Consider the following 22,441-nt stretch of genomic DNA (forward strand, 5'->3'; position numbering starts at 1 on the left):
GAAAAGAACTTCAGGACAAAGCCTTTAAGTTGGAAGATCTTAAAAATGTGAGTGATACGAGCAGTGATCATGGTAAGTCATTTTTAATGTATTACTTTTATTAATTATCGCACTTGACTTCGCCTAAAATAATTCCGAATACCACTTAAATGTGCCTTACTTTACATCCAATCACTCGAAATCACATTTAGGTGGTCCTAAATTCATCATTTGTAGATTTTTACGTCGTTGGATACCAACAGTCCGCCTCTGTGGTGTAGTGGTTAGTGTGATTAGCTGCCACCCCCGGAGGCCCGGGTTCGATTCCCGGCTCTGCCACGAAATTTGAAAAGTGGTAAGAGAGCTGGAACGGGGTCCACTCAGCCTCGGGAGGTCAACTGAGTAGAGGTGGGTTCGATTCCCACCTCAGCCATCCTGGAAGTGGTTTTCCGTGGTTTCCCACTTCTCCTCCAGGCAAATGCCGGGATGGTACCTAACTTAAGGCCACGGCCGCTTCCTTCCCTCTTCCTTGCCTATCCCTTCCAATCTTACCATCCCCCCACAAGGCCCCTGTTCAGCATAGCAGGTGAGGCCGCCTGGGCGAGGTACTGGTCATACTCCCCAGTTGTATCCCCCGACCAAGAGTCTGAAGCTCCAGGACACTGCCCTTGAGGTGGTAGAGGTGGGATCCCTCGCCGAGTCCGAGGGAAAAGCCGAACAGATGATGTTGATGATGATGATGGATAACAACATGTACTATTAATTGAATGTATTTCGCGCGAGCAGCATAGCAAGATGTCGAGACCTCCAGCGGACGTTCGTAAAACTACTTGCGACCCGCTTTTCTATCGGTCCACTTCCCGGCCTTGTATATCTCGTAGGCAACGCTTGTGTCTAGGGAATGTCGAAGTGCAGCCAATAATCGGCTATGCTCGGGACTACTCGAGGAATCTCGGCGTTTAGTACCGCCTACCTAGCGATTTCGCGCCACGTGTGTAGCAAGAAGAAGAAGAAGCTTTGTTTTGTTTTGTTTTGTGAAAGATAACTTTACAAATCTATCTCAGTATTGCTTGTTTTGTGATAGTTAACAAGTCTTTACGCCGAGTTTGCCGTATAATTCACGAACTGGGCTCCACACATTCACTTGCAGCTGTCCAGCAGTCCATATTCAGTAATCAAGCTCGTGTAATCACATCCATTTGATATGCAACATAGCAAGTAGAGAGTCTTCCAGTGCAGCTGAATCTACAGACAGTAATTTAATAATCCACGAGGCATCCACTACAAATCAACAACAACTTCCAATAATCCAAGAACTACAATGCCCTGGAGCAGCAAAGTCCTGTGAAACAGTGTAAGTAAATTCCAATATTGTAAAATATTAGTGTACACATCACATTAGGTTTAACATTTAGGTATCAACAAGTACTCTTATCTTGAATTAATTACATAAATCGAAAGTAGACAATGGTGTAAAAGTTGCACTCATAGGTTAATTTTAATTTGTTGTTTTCTTTCGTTGTAGGTGTGATCAGTGGGTTATGAAATGTAGGAGAAGTGATTTGGATGACATTTACAAGAAAGAAGGACCTACCTACTTAAATAGCTCATACAAGGTATGTTGAGATCACTTCCAATCCACAGATTTTAGGAATCCTCAGCTCTTTAGTCAAGGGTAAGTTATGAATCAATCAATCAGTCACTACTGATCTGCATTTAGGGCAGTTGCCCAAGTGGAAGATTCCCTATTTGTTGTTTTCCTGGCAATTTCTTAAATTATTGCAAAGATATTGGGAATTTATTGAACATCTCCCTTGGTAAATTATTCCAATCCCTAACTCCCCTTCCTCTGAATGAATATTTGCCCCAATTTGTCCTCTTGAATTTCAGCTTTATCTTCATATTGTGATCTTTCCTACTTTTAAAGACACCACTCAAACTTATTTGTGTACTAATGTCATTCCACGCCATCTCTCCACTGACAGTTCGAAACATAACTGAGATTCAGTATGGACCCAACATGATTTTATAGTCTCCCAAGTTTTCCCAGCCCAAACATTGCAACATTTTTGTAACACTACTCTTTTGTCGGAAATCACCCAGAACAAATCGAGCTGCTTTTCTTTGGATTTTTTCCAGTTCTTGAATCAAGTAATCCTGGTGAGGGTCCCATACGCTGGATCCATACTCTAGTTTGGGTCTTACCAGAGACTTATATGCTCTATCCTTTACATCCTTACTTCAACCCCTAAATACCCTCATATCTATGTGCAGAGATCTGTACCCTTTATTTACAATCATATTTATGTGATTACCCCAATGAAGATCTTTCCTTATGTTAACACCTAGGTACTTACAATGATCCCCCAAAGGAACTTTCACCCCATCAATGCAGTAATTAAAAGTGAGAGGACTTTTCCTAATTATGAAACTCACAACCTGACTTTTAATCCCGTTTATTATCATACCATTGCCTGCTGTCCATCTCACAACATTATCAAGGTCACGTTGCAGTTGCTCACAATCTTGTAAGTTAATTATTACTCTGTACAGAATAACATCATCTGCAAAAAGCCTTATCTCTGATTTCACTTCTTTACACATATCATAGATATATATAAGAAAATATAAAGGTCCAGTAATACTGCCTTAAGGTATTCCCCTCTTAATTATTATAGGGTCAGATAAAGCTTCGCCTACTCTAATTATCTGAGTTCTATTTTCTAGAAATTTAGCCACCCATTCAGTCACTCTTTTTTCTAGTCCAATTGCACTTATTTTTGTCAGTAGTCCCCATGATCTACCCTATCAAATGCCTTACATAGGTCAATTGCGATACAGTCCATTTGACCTCCAGAATCCAGGATATCTGCTATATCTTGTTGGAATTCTACAAGTTGAGCTTCAGTGGAATAACCTTTCGTAAACCCAAACTGCCTTCTATCAAACCAGTTCTTAATTTTGCAAACATGTCTAATATAACCAGAAAGAATGCTTTCCCAAAGCGTACATGCAATGCATGTCAAACTGATTGGCCTGTAATTTTCATCTTTATGCTTTATGAAGTGAAATAGTTTTTGTGTATAAAACTTTTAACTTCCCTTTACTGCTTGAAATAGAGAAAAAAATATTACATGCATACATACATAGCTATAGACGGTTATGCCCTTCAGCATTCAGTCTACATGCCTCTGTGAGTTAAATAATTTATTTATTTTTTTATTTATTTATTTATTTATTTATTTATTTGACTTTTTGAAAGTACACAGGCAGTAAGCCCAATACAATACCTTCTTAACACAACAGTCAACAGTACTTATAATGCATACATGTAAGTAAAGATAAATACACAATAATAATGCTGAAGATAATAAAGACAAGGAAGAAGAATGAATGGAAAACACATACACAGAGACAATGACAATCCAGAGTACAACAATGATTATTTCTAGACTATAAAAATACAAGAATTGCAACAAAGATATAAATAAAGTAGTAAGTGACTATATTAATAAATAAGTTAAAGAGCACCTATTACATACAAAAGGAGTCAGAATAATAATGATATAAATTACTTAGTATTTTATTGCAGTCAATGGTCATAAGATTAAATTACATTTCATAAATCCTTTAAGTTACACTAGAATAACATGAGCATAATATGAACATGAATATTTTGCATATTACAGCATAGTATCTTTCAGTTCATTATTATTATATATAATAAATGCACCAAACAACATTTCACTACTCACAATGGCGAATAAATATTAGTTGCAGCAGAAACATGTCAGCGATTCTTTTCTCTGAGGACAGATAAGAGTGTGATACCTATCACAAGCTCTACCACATGGAGCGCAGATACACTGAGGACTTGGCCTGTGGTGACTGAATGCTGAAAACTGCTCTCACTTTGTCATTCCGACAAGATTTTGCTTTTTACTACCTTTACAGAGGGTTGTTCCTAGGCATTCCCTTCCTGCTTTTACTGCCGCGTCACTGTATGTCACCCATTCTCTTTCTGTATCGTACGCCTGTATCCTGGACTCCGTTACTTCCATAGGTCCGAGGCTTGCTCGGTCGATTCTGTGAAGCAGGATGCTACCTTACTTATAGTCCTAGTGAGGACCTCTCCCCTGACGGGTCCTAGCCACCTGAGCACAAAGCGGGCCATGACTCTGAAAATGTTAGGGTATCTCGAGTTTCAGGACCACGTTATAGGCCACTCAGTCATTGCCCGTGGTTCTTGAACTAGGAGGTGACTCCAGTAACCCACACCATGAACCACAAAAATTAATAATGTAATAATACATGTTCGGCTGTTACACAACTACTATGAAATTGAATGGTATTTCACAAAAGTTCATCATATTCTTGTAATTTATATGCTGTATTATTACAGCCTACCAGTTTTGCATTTCATAGTTCTATTACATGGGCTTATTCAAAAAGCAATGTGTGTAATTAATATGAATATTAACTTTGTTTCAATGAACTCTTTTTTTAGGCTGAAACCCAATTCTGTGCCAACACAAAATCTTCCCAGCAGCAGCGTAAAAGGGTGTTTTGGGATCAAGAAAAAGAGGGAGTCCACGCAAGAGGAAGGGAGAGAGAAGAAGAAGTGGAACATAATGGAACATCTCTACCAGTACTGCTCAGGTGCAGCCAACAGACAGACTTCCTAATGCAAGGTGTCCTAAAAGTGTTAATAACGAAGTTAAATTTAATATAATTAGGAAAAGGTTGTGTAAGGCTCCAAAAACTATCTGCAGAAAGAATGCACTTATCATCAAATTGAAGGGTGAGGTGTGCAGGTTAGAGAAAAGTAAAGTGGAAACAAAGTCTGACTTAATAAAGTACTTTGGTCATTCCAGCTCATACTCAAAGAATTTTTTTAAGGGTCAAGTGAAAAAACTTTGTTCATAAAAGCACAGGAAGGCGATTTACTGACAGCGATAAAACTGTTGCTCTTGCAATGTATTATTGTTCTTCTAAAGCATATCAGTTCACTTGTGTTTCGGGAGCGCAGCGTGTGGAACCACTCTGAACATCTCCGCTCTCTTTGGTTGCACGAATTATACACTGCGTACGTCAGTTGTCATGGTAGACGTTTCAAGCGGCTCCACGCTGCGCTCCCAAGACACATGTGAAGCCAGCAGCACTTATTCAATGGCCAGTAGCACGAGTGCAAACTGTTGTTCGTTCGTAATCTGTTTACCCTCTAGGGTCGGTTTTTCCCTCAGACTAAGCGAGGGATCCCACCTCTACCACCTCAAGGGCAGTGTCCTGGAGCTTCAGACTCTGGGTCTGGGGATACAACTGGGGAGGATGACCAGTACCTCGCCCAGGCGGCCTTACCTGCTATGCTGAACAGGGGCCTTGTAGGGGGATGGGAAGTTTGGAAGGGATAGACAAGGAAGAGGGAAGGAAGCGGCCGTGGCCTTAAGTTAGGTGCCATCCCGGCATTTGCCTGGAGGAGAAGTGGGAAACCACGGAAAACCACTTCGAGGATGGCTGAGGAGGGAATCGAACCCACCTCTACTCAGTTGACCTTCCGAGGCTGAGTGGACCCTGTTCCAGCCCTCGTACCACTTTTCAAATTTCGTGGCAGAGCCGAGAATCGAACCTGGGCCTCTGGGGATGGCAGCTTATCACACTAACCACTACACCACAGAGGCGGACGCAAACTGTTGTTACTTTTTAAAATTAGGTAATCATTTTAAAAGTCACATATTCTCTTTTGATAATGTCATTTATATAAGTATATTTCAGTTATTCCTATGTTGGTCTCGTCATTCCCTAGACACAAGTGAGATAGTACATTCTATTTCACTTGACAATCTACTTGGAAATTTGAAAAGCGCTGTTGTTATTAACTTCATTAGGAAATCATATTATATATGCACATAATATACTGTAGACCAAATAGAATAGTATGGAACTTACGTAAATACAATTCTGGGCCCTTCAGCTGAACAGTGCTTGCTGTTTATCATCGTTAGCTCATCAGTTTCGAAGTTCTTTTCACGAATACTGTACTTTTGCCACCACAACTCACAAAATATTTATACCGTTCACAAAATATTTGCACAGTTCAGAAAATATTTACACAATTCACCCATACAGTAGTTGCTACCGTAACTGTTGTCTTTAGGATTGCTTCTATAAAACAGTTTATTGTACTGAAGTAGGGCCTATAACACATTTTTCTTAGAGGAGTAACAAATTTGCAGCAATTGCCTGTTGCAAGTAACAAGTAACTAATCTTATGTTGTGAATTTTTATGCCGTTCTAAACTGTATTTTGTGTGAGAGGTAAAAGTGTTATTGTGCTATGTTCTCCCGTGATGATTTAAATTTTTCCTGTAGTTGAAGAATTTATTACACTCACTAGATACAAAATTGTCCATCGTGCAAGCACAAAAAGTTCACTTCAATGCGCAATAAAGCACTTAATGTACATAACTAATTCACTATTTCATGAAGTAGACCCCCAAAAGACTCTAGAAGTCTAAAAATACTGTCTGTACTTCACAGCGCCACGATTTAAAATAAATCTCATTACCCATGAAATTAAATGGCAAACTAACCACGATTAAAAAAAAAAAAGACTTCATTACCCGTGATATTATACGGCAAACTCGACGTAAAGACTTGTAAAGTTGACTATCACAAAACAAGCAATGCTGAGATAGGCTCCTAAAGTTATCTTTCACAAAACAAAACAAAGCTTCTTCTTGCTCCACACGTAGCGCGAAATCGCTACATAGGAGGTACTAAATGCCGAGATTCCTCGAGCAGTCCCGAACATGGCCGATTATGGCTGCACCTCGACATTCCCTAGACACAAGTGTCATATGCTTTCTCTTAGATCTACGAAAGATAAACACAACTGTCTAAACCTCTCCTAACATTTTGAAATTACCTGGCGCATACTGAAAATCTGATCCTGACAGCCCCTCTGTGGTCTGAAACCACACTGGTTTTCATCCAACTTCCTCTCAACTAACTACTGATCGCACCCTCCCATTTAAAACTGAGCGAGTTGGCCATGCGGTTAGAGGCGCGCGGCTGTGAGCTTGCATCCGGGAGATAGTGGGTTTGAATCCCACTGTCAGCAGCCCTGAAGATGGTTTTCCGTGGTTTCCCATTTTTACACCTTAATCAAGGACACGGTCGCTTCCTTCCAACTCCTAGGCCTTTCCTATCCCATCGTCGCCATAAAACCTATCTGTGTCGGTGCGATGTAAAGCCATTAGCAACCTCCCTTCCAAGATGCCAGTGAATACTTTGCCCGGAATACTAATCAATGAGATACCTCGATAATTGTTGCAATCCTTCCTGTTCCCTTGCTTATTGATAGGTGAAATTACTGCTTTTGTCCAACCTGAAGGTACCTTACCAACACTCCATGCTAATCTTACTACTCTATGAAGCCATTTCAGCCCTGCCTCCCCGCTATACTTCACCATTTCAGGTCTAAGTTCATCTATTCCTGCTGCTTTACGACAATGGAGTTTATTTACCATCCTTTCCATTTCCTCAAGCGTAATTTCACCAACATCATTTTCTTCCTCCCCATGAGCTTGGTTGTTCGCGACATCACCATGAAGACATCCTTTTACGTTGAGAAGATTTTCAAAATATTCCCTCCACCTGTCCAGTGATTCCCTGGGATCTGTTATGAGTTCACCTGAATTACTCAAAACACTGTTCATTTCCTTTTTCCCTCCCTTCCTATGATTCTTTATTACTGTTCAGAAAGGTTTCCCTGCAGCTTGACTTAGCCTTTCCAGGTTATTACGAAAATCTTCCCATGACTTCTTTTTGGATTCAACAACTATTTGTTTCGCTCTGATTCTTTCATCTACGTACAATTCCCTATCTGCATCGGCCCTTGTTTGGAGCCCTTTCTGTTAAGCCTTCTTTTTACGCTTACAAGCTGCTCTCACTTCATCATTCCACCAAGATGTTTGCTTTTTCCTGTCTTTACACACAGTCGTACCTAGCCATTCCCTTGCTGTTTCTACTACAGCATCTCTGTATGCCACCCATTCTCTTTCTATATCTCGAACCTGCTTACTGTTCAAATCTTCTCACTAATCATATCCATGTACTTCTAATTTCCTCGTCCTGGAGATTTTCTACCCTTATTCGTTTGCAGACAGATTTCACTTTCTCTACCCTAGGCCTAGAGATACTTGGTTCACTACTGATCAGATAGTGGTCTGTGGATCATCGAAAAATCCCCGAAAAACCCGTACATTCCTAACAGATTTCCTGAATTCGAAGTCAGTTAAGATATAGGCTATTATGGATCTTGGTACCCCTAGCCTCCCATGTGTAGCGGTGAATAGCCTTATGCTTGAAGAATGTATTCGTAACTGCTAAACCCATTCTAGCACAGAATTCCAGCAAACGCTTCCCGTTCCCATTAGCTTCCATATCTTCCCCACATTTACCAATCACCCTTTGGTATCCTTCAGTTCTGTTTCCAACTCTCACCTTGAAATCGCCCCTTAGCACTATCCTATCCTTGCTGTTCACCCTGACTACGATGTCACTCAATGCTTCTTAAAACTTGTCAATTTCATCCTCATCTGCACCCTCACATGGTGAATACACTGAGACAATTCTCGTCCTAATTCCTCCAACTGCCAAATGTACCCACATCATACGCTCATTTACGTGCCTAACAGAAAGTATGTTGCGTGCAGTAGTATTCCTGATAAACAATCCTGCCCCATACTCTGCCCTTCCCTTTTTAAAACCTATCAAGTACACTTTATAATATTCTATCTCTTCCTCGTTATCTCCCCTTACCCAAATATCACTTACTCCTAGTACATCCAGATGCATCCTCTTTGCTGACTCAGCCAGTTCTACTTTCTTTCTTCCATAAGCCCCATTAATATTGATAGCTCCCCATCAAATTCCATTTCGTTCGCCAAGTTGTTTCCAAGGAGTCCCTCGCCTGTCAAATGAGAATGGGACTCCGTTACTCCCATAGGTCCGAGGCTTGCTTAAAATGTTCTGAGCTTGGTAAATTCATGAAGCAGGATGCTACTCTACTTGCACATAGTCCAAGTGAGGATCGCTCCTCTAATGGGTTAGGGACCGCTGGTGGATTGTATAATCCTAGCCGCCTGAGCACAAGCAGGGCCACGACTCAGAATATGTCCGAGATGCCCACTCCCATTCCATAGCAACTGGTATCCCGACTCTCAGAACCACTCCTAGGCCACTCGGCCGTTGCCCATGGTTCACAAACTAGGATGTGACTACAGTAACCCACACCAAGAACCATATATGTAATTGTTGGAAATAAATATTAAAGCCTCAAGAGGAATGTTGGGCTGCCCGGAAATATCGACATTAAAAATGGGATGGTTGCTTTGGTCCAGATGTATGAAAATATTTCTCTGGCATAAAGTCGATTATTGATCTTTTTTTCCAGTAGTCGTAAATTGGTGATTAAAATGTGCCATGTGCTCGCCCTATACGGAAAATCTATTATGCTTCTTGGCATTGATGGACTCTTGATATCATATTTGGTAACTTCTGCCAGTTTGGCGTATGTAGCTGGAATCACTTTATGACATTTATGCTTATAAATACCTGAATTGAAATATTTGTTGCTAGCAGTAAAATGAAATGTCGTATGGCTTTTAGTGCCGGGATATCCCAGGATGGGTTCGGCTCGCCAGGTGCAGGTCTTTCTATTTGACACCCTTAGGTGACCTGCGCGTCGTGATGAGGATGAAATGATGATGAAGACAACACATACACCCAGCCCCCGTGCCATTGGAATGAACCAATTAAGGTTAAAATCCCCGACCCGGCCGGGAATCGAACCCGGGACCCTCTGAACCGAAGGCCAGTACGCTGACCGTTCAGCCAACAAGTCGGACGTTGCTAGCAGTGACATGTATGCATATTATAGAAAATGTTAGAATTAGTGTTATTAGTTCTGAACCCCCCCCCCCCCCCTGCCATGGTGCAACAACTCCGAAGGGCCATGGCCTACCAAGCGGCCGCTGCTCAGCCTGAGGGCCTGCAGATCATCTCCGTCATTATTCTTGGCTTTCTAGACCGGGTCTGCCATCGCACCATCAGATGGCTCCTCAATTGTAATCACATAGGCTGAGTGGACCTCGAACCAGCCCTCAGATCCAGGTGAAAATTCCTGGCCTGGCCGGAAATCGAACCCAGGGCCTCCGGCTAAGTGGCAGGCACGTTACTCCTACACCACGGGGCAGGCCATTAGTTCTAAACACTATCTTCAAATTTTATTTTTTAAATTAATCTATCTGAAAAAATATTGTTGTATGTGGAAGTGAGATATTTATTTTTGTTTGTGGGTCTTCTAACAAGGGTTGAGGAGGATTTATTTTTCAATTCATACATTATTTTGTCAACAAATTGCTTGTTATAGCCATTAATTAATGTGATATTCGATATGTTATCAATTTTTTTTTTTCAATTAGCAGTTGAAAGAGGGATGTTGAAGGTTCTGTAAATTAAACTATAAAATTCAGCTTTTATTCCTGGTTACCTGTATGTTGAGAATCTTGTCTTTTTTGTTGCAAGTTTGTGTGAGTTTTCTATACTAATGTTTCTAGTGATTGAGTGATCCAAAATATTTAACGAATTATTTACTTGAGATTCAATCATAAATTTAATATGCGGATCTAATGAGTTCTATTGATTAAGCAAAGTGTCTTCTTTGATGAAATGATGGTCAATTATAGAAAAAAATGTCTTCCACATATCATAACATCCAGAAAACGATTCCTTGAAATTTGTTAATAATCTTAGTGTGCTCTAGATTATCAAGACTGAGCAAGTTGGCCTGTGGTTAGGGGCGCTCAGCTGTGAGCTTGCATTCGGAAGATAGTGGGTTCGATCCCCACTGTCGGCAGCCCTGAAGATGTTTATCCGTAGTTTCCCATTTTCACACCAGGCAAATGCTGGGACTCTTCCGCTTCCTTCCCCCTCACAGCCCTTTCCTATCCCATTGTCGCCATTAAACCTATCTGTGTCAGTGCAGCGTAAAGCAACCTGTAAGAAAAAAATTTATCAAGATAAATATCAGCTAAAATGCTGGAAAACACGGGATCCCATGTGAAGACCATCCCGTTTATAAATGATATTCTTAAAAGAAAAGTACTTCTTGTCAATAGCAAATTTAAGGAGCGTCATAAAATAATTATTTCGATTTTACTAAATTTGCTATAATTATTGAGATTTCTTTCAATGGGTTGGATAGTTTCAGCTGTCGGTATGTTGAAATGCATGTTGGTGATATTGTGGTAATAAATGGAAAAATGAGGTTGTAACTTTGTAATTGCAAAATGATGTTTAGACATTTTTGAATAAATATAAATTCTGTAAGTGGGGCTGTTTCTAAAATTGATAATGGGCCTGATAGGTACTGCTATGTTTATTTTGTGTATTTTAGGGAGTGCTCTTGCAGTTGGTAGTGTGGGGTTCATGTTAATCATTTTCATTGTCTGCTGTTCATTTAACAAAAACTGAGAATTTATTATTTATTTGAGCTTCTTTTGGATGGTATTAGTGGGGTCTTTCTTGACAATATTGAAATTATTATCTCTGAAAAATGTTCTGTCTTCAGTTTTATCCACAATTACTGTACAGTAGTATTGCCTTTATGTAAGTTGTCCTTGATTTTTTGTTTTAGGTGGTAAAATTGTTTATTAGCGACAATGGGATAGGAAAGGGCTGTGAGGGGGAAGGAAGCAGAAGAGTCACAGTTATTATTATTGTCCTATTGTTTGTGAATATTAAGAATTTTGTGTTAATATATTATTTGATGAAAAATTTAAAATACAATACATCAAACAAAAAAATATTCTTCTTCTTCTTCTTCTCCTCCTCCTACTGCTTTTCCCATACATGTGGAGTCGGGGGTGTGATCTGTCTCGCACGTGGATTTGGCCCTAATTTATAGCCGTGTGCCCTTCTTGATGCCAACCCTATATGGAGGGATGTAATCACCAGCCCTCGGATTTTAGGGAAAGACCTATTTTGTTCTTGAAGAAATGACTTAAAATGAAGTTGTATTTACATGTTTCATGTATTTGTAAAGTTAGAAACTGTGGTCCTATTGTGCTTAAAAATGTCTGAATTGACGTTAAAACCTATATAATTCGTTTTTCAATCCCTAAATCAGTTAGAAATGCCTTTCAGTATATTCCGAGGAAATAAAATATTTGCTGACTCGTGTTCAGTATCCTAAACAAAATTTTAAAATCGGGAAGCTCTAAACCACACTCCCCGAAATGCCTTAAGAACCTCCCGCAGCGAACACTCCCATATTTTGTCACAAGGCAGGAGATGATACAGTATCCATTGACCTGCTGGGAAAAAAAAAATTCATTCTGTGAGAATATTTCGGTGTTCCCGTTTGTTCAGTGTGTGAATTATGCCGGAAGTGTCAGGTTCCAACTCGTCTTTAATTAAAAAGTGGTTACAGGAGTTGTTCCTGAAAGTTTGCAGCAAAGAGGTGAGTAAAGTTGTTTACTTCCCCGTAACAAGTTATTATCAATTTAGCAAAATAAGTATGGTATTTTAATTGAAGCCTATTAAAATATGTACAATTGAAGCTGCCTAAAAGTATTTTAGAACCTACTTGAGAGTCTTTTTGGCAGCTAAAATAACCTTTTAACACCTAAAGTTCCGAAGTCTAGTAATCACAATTGCATGTTTCTGCGGTGGTTGGAAGTGCAGTGTGTTTGAATAAAAACCTACAACCTGTTTTCCAGTCATTGACTGGGTCAAGGGTGTAAATATGCCTGTAAATACGGTAACTGTATATAAGCACACTATGTAGAATGTAATTGTATATTTGAATATTGTAATTTTAAGTGGTGGTGGGGGCACTTTCGTGTATGTGGGGCTATGCCCTTTCTCCATTCGCCATCCATAAATTGTACCTACAATTGGTGGAAAATAAATAATAATAATAAAGGGTGCAATGAATGAAGCATATATAGGCTATTAGTACGATGGGGTCGCCACTCCCAAAGTGATTTATTAATGACTGATAGATGCTATGAAATGAGAATTCAGTGTGTTGCTGGAATGAAAGATGACAGGGAAACCCGGAGAAAAAACTGTCTCGCCTCCGCTTTGTCTAGCACAAATCCCTCATGGAGTGACCGGGATTTGGACCGCGTTATCCAGCGCTGAGTGGCCGACGCGCTGCCGTCTGAGATACGGAGGCTCAGTGTGTTGTCTGAATATTAAGAGAAAAGTGGTGGAACAAACACTAACACCCAGTCTCTGAGCCAGAAGTAATTAGACGGGATTAAAATCTTCGATCCGGATAGAAATCAAATCCGGGACCTTCTGAAACGACGGCCACAACGCTGGCTATTCAGCCAAGGATTCGAACAAAGTTAAATCCTTATTGAGTTTTATTATTACTATCAGTAACATTCAATTATCGTAATAGAAAGAAGCAAAAATCATTATTTAGTTTCATTATTTCTATCAATTGTAAACACGTAACGTTCGTTATTCCATCTTGCCGCCTGATTATTTTTCAGGGGCTTGAAAACGCTTTAAAAATATAGTTAAGTACCATAGTTAAAACTCTAGGCTTTAAAGTTATACAAACATGTACGGCGTCTGGAGGGACAGATTTTATTTGTACTGTTGCTTAAGAATGAAGGAAATTCATACTTTAAAACGTGGGAGCGGCTCCACGCGCTGCGCTCACGAGAGACAGCGCTGGCTTCACGAAAAGCTGCATCGGCTGCACCTCGACATTGCCTGACAGCAAAACAAAGCTTCTTCTTCTCCTGCTTCTCCTGCTCCACACGTGGCGCGAAATCGCCATAATAGGTAGGAGGTGCTAAACGCCGAGATTTCTCGAGCAGTCGCGAGCTTAGCCGATGATGGCTGCACCTCGACATTCCCTAGACACAAGTGTAGATTTGAACTTGAGCTACCTCGCGTCGTTAGCAATGATCACCCCGCGCTATATGATGTAAATATCGATTGTCTTCCGTGTATGTTTTACATCATGACCTGCCAGAGAGATGTTGTTTTAGGAGCAAACAAACACATTATTTAGCAATATTACAGATACCAAGATGACAGCTGCGTAACCCAAACCGCGCGGCTTTTTGCACGGTGAGTGTACGTCTGGTTGATCCGATTCCAAAAAGTCTTTGGCTCCTGTCCTCATCGCTATTGGACAGAATTAGATTCTCCTGTGCTGGTCCCACCGTTGGCAGTTCTGAGAATGGCTTTCCGTGGTTTTCCATTCTCCTACATGGAACAGTTCCTAGTATAGGCAACGGTCGTTAACGTTCTCACCTTCACTGAATAAAATCTCCTTGGGCTACGGTGTTACCGTGTAGGAGGTCCGCCGTCTCCATCAGGTGGTAGTAGCCTACTGGGGGTGACAACCCCCCCCCCCTCGACCATGGAATGTTTACAAAAAGAAAGCAAACAAAAACTAGCACTAAACAAACATTCTCAGAGACAGATCTGTTGAGTATATCTCCTAAGAAGCCTCGAAAGTTGGATTTTAGATTGTAAACTGAACATAACTTACCATTCACTGTAAAACTGTTGACCATGATCATATTGTCCTTGTTCTGTATTTTAATGTACTGTACTGCGACATAATTCACTTGTATCCGTGTCCGTCTTGCATACGCACAGTTCTGTTCCGCCCCATCGGCCCTTCCTGGCTACGCTGCTCTTTCGTTGAATCCTACGTTCTTCCGAACAGCTCTTAACGGAGCGGTGTTGCATTTTCACTCCGAACTTGGAATTCAAGAGGACAAATTGGGGCAAATATTCCTTTATGGGAAGAGGAGTTAGGGATTGTGATAATTTACCAAAGGAGATGTCCGATACATTTCCAAATTCTTTGCAATTATTAAAGAAAAGGCTAGGAAAACAAGAAATAGGGAATCTGCCACCTGGACGACTGCCCTAAATGCAGATCAGTGGGGACTGATTGATTCAGATTCAATTGTTTTACAGTGCAGCACTTACAGACTTGAATTCCTCCGTCAGCTCGTAACAAATCATCTTATATTTCTTGTAGGGTGCCTACATTCATAGGCATAAGTTTGAAATTACAACCCAGTAAGTCCATACGGTCGGAGCTACTGCTGCGAACAGGAGGCCGCCTCCGGGGCTCCGCCACTGCTTTGCCTCCGTCGATAGTAACGGAAATCACCGGAGGAGCGCTGTAATCGTATTATCCGGCTCAACCTTCACAGCGCTAGGTAATCCAAACATCATGTATCGTGTTGACTTCTCCACACAAATACAACTTCACGATCCGTATCGATGTGTAGAGTAATTTAACAAATTGACAGCAATTATTGTTCCACCTTATCGATACAATATGTTGTGTGGCTGCAAATTCACAAAATGGTGGTAGTATAAAACATCATCAGCCAAGGGCGGTGCGGTTTGTAGTATGTTTATATTTTCGAAGACGAATGGCGAATTGTAGGTAGCCATGAAACAATTCCAGTTCCGACCTAGTTTAAAACTGTGTCCCTAACTAAAATACTAGGCTACGATACTACACATTTCTATAGGGCCTACTCGATTTTCTGTTATAAGAAAAGGTAGAAATACGTATTGTTTATTAAGAATTCCTAACGACAAAGTACAGAGGTGTGTCAAATGTCAGAAAAATACATAGTTTCGTTAGAAATACGTAGAATTTCGTAATTTTCCATAATAAAAATGCGTATAAATTGTTTTTACCAGGGCACCTCAAAAACTAGATCACTACTTTTTTCATTTACCCTTGTAACATTGAATTGTTTACGTTATTATGTGGAAGTGAAAAATCGAATGAAGGTAACCTCAACAAGTAATCAAAAGAAATTCTCAGAAATTAGTAGAAAACTGTAATGTCGGTACATGTGCTTGCAATCCAATGGGACATGCAGTTAAACGCATTCAGTACTTAACTTGAAAATTGCTTCCGAGTTTACCAAAGGTAGCGGTGTATGCTTACCTAAAAAAAAACTGTAAATATTCTGAGCTGATGCGAAGAAAGAACACAAAGGAACACTACATAATATTATATTTTTGATGTTTACATTTTCCACCTATTTATTTACACTTATTTAAAAGTTATTTCCACTGACTGAAAACACTAAACTAAGTCCAGACCAGATGTAGGAAAGTATACAGAGTGCGGGCAAAGTTCTTATACCTCTACTCATTATTTATTTTTTTACTATTGTCAGATACCCATTGTTACCAACTTCGATTGTTGACAGCACCTGGTGCCAAGATGGCTGATACAAGTGATTAACGTTTGCTGGCCGTTGTGTGGATTCATGAGCGAGACATTAGTGGCAAATAAATTTAAAAAATATGAGGGACGATTTCGTTGCGCGGTTTGTGAAAGCAGCGCCGACAAAGACGTTATTAGCGTCTTTTTAATGGGCAGTGTTCGCGACGCGCCGAGAAGTGGAAGACCTTCCACCAGACCTGAACTTTTTGCTGACGTGGAAAAAGCGATCGAACAGTCTCCGGTCAAATCCATACGGAAATGTGCGTCAGAGTTGGCGATACCGGAATCAACCCTGAGGAAACACATCAAAATGGATCTGAAAATGAGGTGTTGGCGTCCAGTGATTTGGCGAGACTTGTTGGTGCTTGTGCTGCAACAATTCCAAACAACGGCTCACAAGTCATGGACGCTGACCAATGTACAGCTCCCTATGTTTACTTTTGGGGAAAACAAAATTCACATATTTTTCAAGAAACCGAGCCAAACCCACCTCACATCATGATCTGGGCCGGAATGACACAAGGGCATCTGTTTGGCCTAGGTTCTGTTAATCAGAACAGTTACTGCCACATCCCGCAGCTGCAAAATGCGGGAAACTGTTTGGTTTCAACAAGATGGGCACCGGCTCACTTCGCAGTGACTGTTCGACAACGTCTGAACGCGGTCTTTGGGAATCCAGCTCCTCTTGCACGGCCACCAAGGAGCCCTGATCTCACAACACCCGATAACGCACTCCGGGGTTACAGCAAGGAACAGGGGAGGAAGCAGCGGTGTGTTGGAATTGATGATCTGAAAAATGACGTGCGCGAAGCTTTCCAGACAGTGACAACAAGAATGTTGCTTAATAGGAGCATCAGAATATGGTGGCGTATTCAGCTATGCATAGACCTTGGAGGGACACGTACGGATGTTTCAGATTCCTAAGATGTAAGATGTGAGTAGAAATAAATTAATGAGTGTATGTACTTTTATGTCATGCCTCTTTGACATTAATTTAATTTAATATAGGACTGGTTGCCGGCCCCGTGGTATAGAGGTAGCGTGCTTGCCTCTTACCCGAAGGCCCCGGGTTCGATTCCCAGGCAGGTCAGGGATTTGTACCTGGACCTGAGGGCTGGTTCGAGGTCCACTCAGCCTACGTGATTAGAAATGAGGAGCTAACTGACGGTGAGATAGCGGCCCCGGTCTAAAAAGGCAAGAATAACGGCCGAGAGGATTCGTCGTGCTGACCACACGACAACTCGTAATCTGCAAGCCTTCGCGCTGAGCAGCGATCGATTGGTAGGCCAAGGCCCTTCACGGGCTGTTGTGCCATGGAGTTTGGTTTGGTGTGGATAGGGATGGTTCATGGTGTGGATTACTGAACCATAGGCAACGGCAGAGTGGCCTAGTAAGTGGTCCTGAGAGTCGGGATACCAGTTGCTATGGATTGGGAGTGGGCATCTCGGACATATTCTGAGTCATGGCCTTCCTTGTGCTCAGGCAGCTAGGACTATACAGTCCACCAGTGGTCCCTAACCCGTTGGGGGAGAAATCCTCACTTGGACTAAGTGTATGTAAGGTAGCATCCTGCTTCATGAATTTACCGAGCTCAGAACATTTTAAGCAAGCCTCGGACCTATGGGAGTAACGGAGTCCCACTCCCATTTGACAGGCGAGGGACTCCTTGGAAACAACTTGGCGAACGACATGGAATTCGATGGCGAGCTATCAATATTAATGGGGCTTATTGAAGAAAGAAAGTAGAGCTGGCAGAGTCAAGAGGATGCGTCTGCATGTGCTAGGAGTAAGTGATATTCGGGTAAAGGGAGATAACGAGGAACAGATAGGAGATTTTAAAGTGTACTTGTGTACTTGACGGGTGTTAAAAAGGGAAGGGCAGAGTGTGGGGTAGCACTGTTCACGAAGAATACGATTGCACGTAAATGAGCGAATGATGTGGGTAGAGTTGGCAATTGAAGGAATTAGGACGAGATTTCAGCGTATTCACTATGTGAGGGTGCAGATGAGGATGAAGTTGACAGGTTTTATGAAACATTGAGTGACATCGTAGTGAGGGTCAACAGCGAGGATAAGATAGTGTTAATGTGCGATTTCAATGCGAGAGTTGGGAATAGAACTGAAGGATACGAAAGGGTGATTGGTAAATGTGGGGAAGATATGGAAGCTAATGGGAATGGGAAACGTTTGCTGGACTTCTGTGCTAGTATGGGTTTAGCTGTTACGAATACATTCTTCAAGCATAAGGCTATTCACCGCTACATATGAGAGGCTAGAGGCACCAGATCCATAACAATTATATCTTAACCACCTTCGAATTCAGGAAATCTGTTAGCAATGTACGGGTTTTTCGAGGATTTTCCGATGATACAGACAACTATCTTATCTGATCTGCAGTTAACTAAGTACCTCTAAGCCCAGGATAGAGAAAGTGAAATCTGTCTGCAAACGCATAAGCGTAGAAAATCTCCAGGACGAGGAAATTCGACAGATGTATGTGGATATGATTAGTGAGAAGTTTCGAACAGCAGACAGTAAGCAGATTCAGGCTATAGAACGAGAATTGGTGGCATACAGGGATGCTGTAGTAGAAACAGCAAGGGAATACCTAGGAAGAACTGTGTGTAAAGATGGGAAAAGGCGAACATCTTGGTGGAATGATGAAGTGAGAGCAGCTTGTAAACGTAAAAGGAAGGCATCTCGGAAATGGCTCCAAACAAGGGCCGAGGCAGACAGGGATTTGTACGTAGATGAAGGGAAGGAAGTGTCCATAGCCTTAAGGTATAGCCCCAGCATTTGCCTGGTGTGAAAATGGGAAACCACCGAAAACCATCTTCAGGGCTGCCGACAGTGGGGTTCGAACCCACTATCTCCCGAATACTGGATACTGGCGAATCCAAAAAGAGGAAGGTTTTGGTAATAACCTGGAAAGGCTAGGTCAAGCAGCAGGGAAACATTTCTGGACAGTAATAAATTATCTTAGGAAGGGAGGGAAAAAGGAAATGAACAGTGTTTTGAGTAATTCAGGTGAACTCATAATACTGTAGATCCCAGGGAATCACTGGAGAGGTGGAGGGAATAGCTTGAAAATATCCTCAACGTAAAAGGAAATCTTCATGGTAGTGTCGCGAATAACCAAGCTCATGGGGAGGAGGAAATTATGTTGGTGAAATTCCGTTCGAGGAAGTGGAAAGGATGGTAAATACACTCCATTGTCATAAAGCAGCACGAACAGATTAAATTGGACCTGAAATGGTGAAGTACAGTGGGAAGGCAGGGATGAAATGGCTTCATAGAGTAGTAAGATTAGCATGGAGTGTTGGTAAGGTACCTTCAGAATGGGCCAAAGCAGTAATTGCACCTATCTATAAGCAAGGGAACAGGAAGTATTGCAACAACTATCGAGGTATCTCATTGATTAGTATACCAGGCCAAGTATTCACTGGCATCATGGAAGGGAGGTGTGATGAGTGGTTGAGAGGAATTTGGATGAAACCCAGTGTGATTTCAGACCACAGAGGGGCTGCCAGGATCAGATTTTCAGTATGCTCCAGGTAATAGAAAAATGCTACGGGAGGAATAGTTAGCTGTGTTTGTGTTTCGTAGATCTAGAGAAAGCACATGACAGGGTACCGAGGGAAAAGATGTTCGCCATACTGGGGGACTATGGAATTAACGGCACATTATTAAAATCAATCAAAGGCATTTATGTTGACAATTGGGCTTCAGTGAGAATTGATTTTAGAATGAGTTCTTGGTTCAGGGTACTTACAGGGGTTAGACAAGACTGTTATCTTTCACCTTTGCTGTTCGTAGTTCACATGGATCATCTGCTGAAAGGTATAAAATGGCAGGGAGGGATTCAGTTAGGTGGAAATGTAATAAGGAGTCTGGCCTATGCTGATGACTTGGTCTTATTGGCAGATGGTGCAGAAAGCCTGCAGCCTAATATCTTGAAACTTGAAAATAGGTGCAATGAGTATGGTATGAAAATTAGCCTCTCGAAGTAAATTGATGTCAGTAGGTAAGAAATTCAACAGACTTGAATGTCAGATTGGTTATACAAAGCTGGAACAGGTAGATAATTTTAAGTATTTAGGTTGTGTGTTCTCCCAGCATGGTAATATAGTAAGTGAGATGGAATCAAGGTGTAGTAAAGCTAATGCAGTGAGCTCGCAGTTGCGATCAACAGTATTCTGTAAGAGGGAAGTGAGCTCCCGGACGAAACTATCTTTACATCGGTCTGTTTTCAGACCAACATTGCTTTAAGGGAGCGAAAGCTGGGTGGACTCAGGATATGTAATTCGTAAGTTAGAACAGACATGAAAGTAGCGAGAATGATTGCTGATACAAGCAGGTGGGAACAATGGCAGAAGGATATTCGGAACGAGGAGATAAAAGTTAGGAATGAACTCGATGGATGAAGCTATACGCATAAACCGGCTTCGTTGGTTGGGTCATGTGAGGCGAATGGAGGCGGATAGGTTACTTAGGAGAATAATGGACTCTGTTATGGAGGGTAAGAGAAGTAGAGGGATACCGAGAGGACTAGGGTTAGGCTCAGTTTATAACGATTTAAAGATAAGGGATATAGAACTACATGATGCTACAGCACTAAATGCAAATAGACGATTGTGGCGACGTTTAGTAAATTCACAGAGAGTTAAAAACGTAACGCTGAAAGGCATACCGGTCTATAATGATAATGTAATGTAAGGTAATGTATGTATGCATGTAATGACCAAAATATGCCAAACACAATAATTAAGGTTTTACACCAGTTACGATGTCGTACCCACGATAATTATCCCCCTTAAAACCTTCAATATCTATCCTGTACATTCCTTACTTTAGGTCTTAAATTATATCTAGTTGTCGTTATACGTATCTATGTCTTCGTCAATCTTATCCTCCAAGGTAGGTATTGGTGTGTGTTGATCCTCCATGAAGTCCGCATTCTTCTGGGGCCCCGTAGAGAGCGCCGACTCCCCGGTCTCTCTGACTTCTTGTAGGGATCGAGGTAACGCCTTCAATTCCGATGCATGCATCTTCGTCGGTGGTGTAGTCTTCAGGAGATACAAACCATTTCCCAACTTCTTATCCACCTCGAAAAGTCGTAGCCACTTTGGAGCCATCCCAGCGTGAAACTTCTCAAGCCTGTTGCTGAGCGGATGTTTTCGACAAAGAACCAGTGTTCTTCCTTTTCTGTGGCGCATCGTTGTTCTCGGCTTCTCTCCTTGAACGCTTTTCGGCCTGGCGATACACCTGTTGAATCTGCCGCTGGTTCCGCGTATGCCAGGTATCAGGATCCTCCGGTCCCTCTCTTTGTCCCGGTCGCCAGTTCTCTTCATTGGACGTCCAAGGAAAAGTTCTCTAGGTCAGAAACCCGTCGGTCCCATTTGGTATGTTCTCTGTCGACCAAGTGAATCCGAAGCATCTTCTTTAGTTCCTGGTTTCTCCGTTCGGTGGGATTTTCCTGCGGATAATAGATCGGTGTAATCCAGTGTTCAACTCCCCACTCCGACAGAGCTTGCAACCACTGTCTGGAGGTGAACTGACTGCCATTGTCCCTGAGTAGACACCGAGGATATCTATACCGAATGAAGACTTCCGTCCTTAAAAGTTGTACGATACGTCCCGAAGTAGCTTCAGGGATGGCGAATGCTTCCACCCATCTGGTGAATAGGCCAGTCATCACGAGGATCCCCGTATTTCCCCGAGATGGCCTAGGGTAGGATCCCATAAGGTCAAGGGCGGGAACCTCCCAAGGCTGATGCGGTTGGCGTCCTCTCATGCTGGTACTCGCCTTCTGGTTGTTCGCCTTAGTGCGAGCACAGATTCCACAGGCTTGGACGTAGTTCTTGATGTCCTGACGCATGTGTACCCAGAAGAAACGTCGCCAAATCGAAGTGTACGTTTCCTCTTGACCAGGATGACCGGCTTCTTGATTATCGCCGTATTTTCCCAAATTCCTCGCAGTCTGCGACCTCGGAATGACGATGACCGGAGAAGACCCAGGCAGGTGGGAAGTATACTTAAATATACCGTCTTCGAGTCGAAAGTTGTTGTAACAGATCTTAAATTGAGCAGGGACAGAGCGACAATCAGTGCTGCGTTTGCTGATCCAGGATGCCATTCTGTTACAGGGCATGTACCC

General features: G+C 41.8%; 1 protein-coding gene and 1 long non-coding RNA gene across 2 annotated transcripts in view; one reads left to right on the top strand and one right to left on the bottom strand.

The window, feature by feature from the left end:
• Positions 1–22,441, bottom strand: part of LOC136884657 (uncharacterized) — a 578,112-nt gene that overhangs the window by 420,133 nt on the left and 135,538 nt on the right. The gene's annotated exons all lie outside the window — the stretch shown is intronic.
• On the top strand, positions 1,034–11,742 carry LOC137502903 (uncharacterized). The gene is made up of 3 exons (XR_011018911.1): positions 1,034–1,333; positions 1,505–1,595; positions 4,487–11,742. It is a non-coding gene; the product is annotated as an uncharacterized lncRNA (long non-coding RNA).

Source organism: Anabrus simplex, chromosome 13, assembly GCF_040414725.1.
Source record: "Anabrus simplex isolate iqAnaSimp1 chromosome 13, ASM4041472v1, whole genome shotgun sequence".
Classification (NCBI taxonomy): Eukaryota; Metazoa; Arthropoda; class Insecta; order Orthoptera; family Tettigoniidae; genus Anabrus; species Anabrus simplex.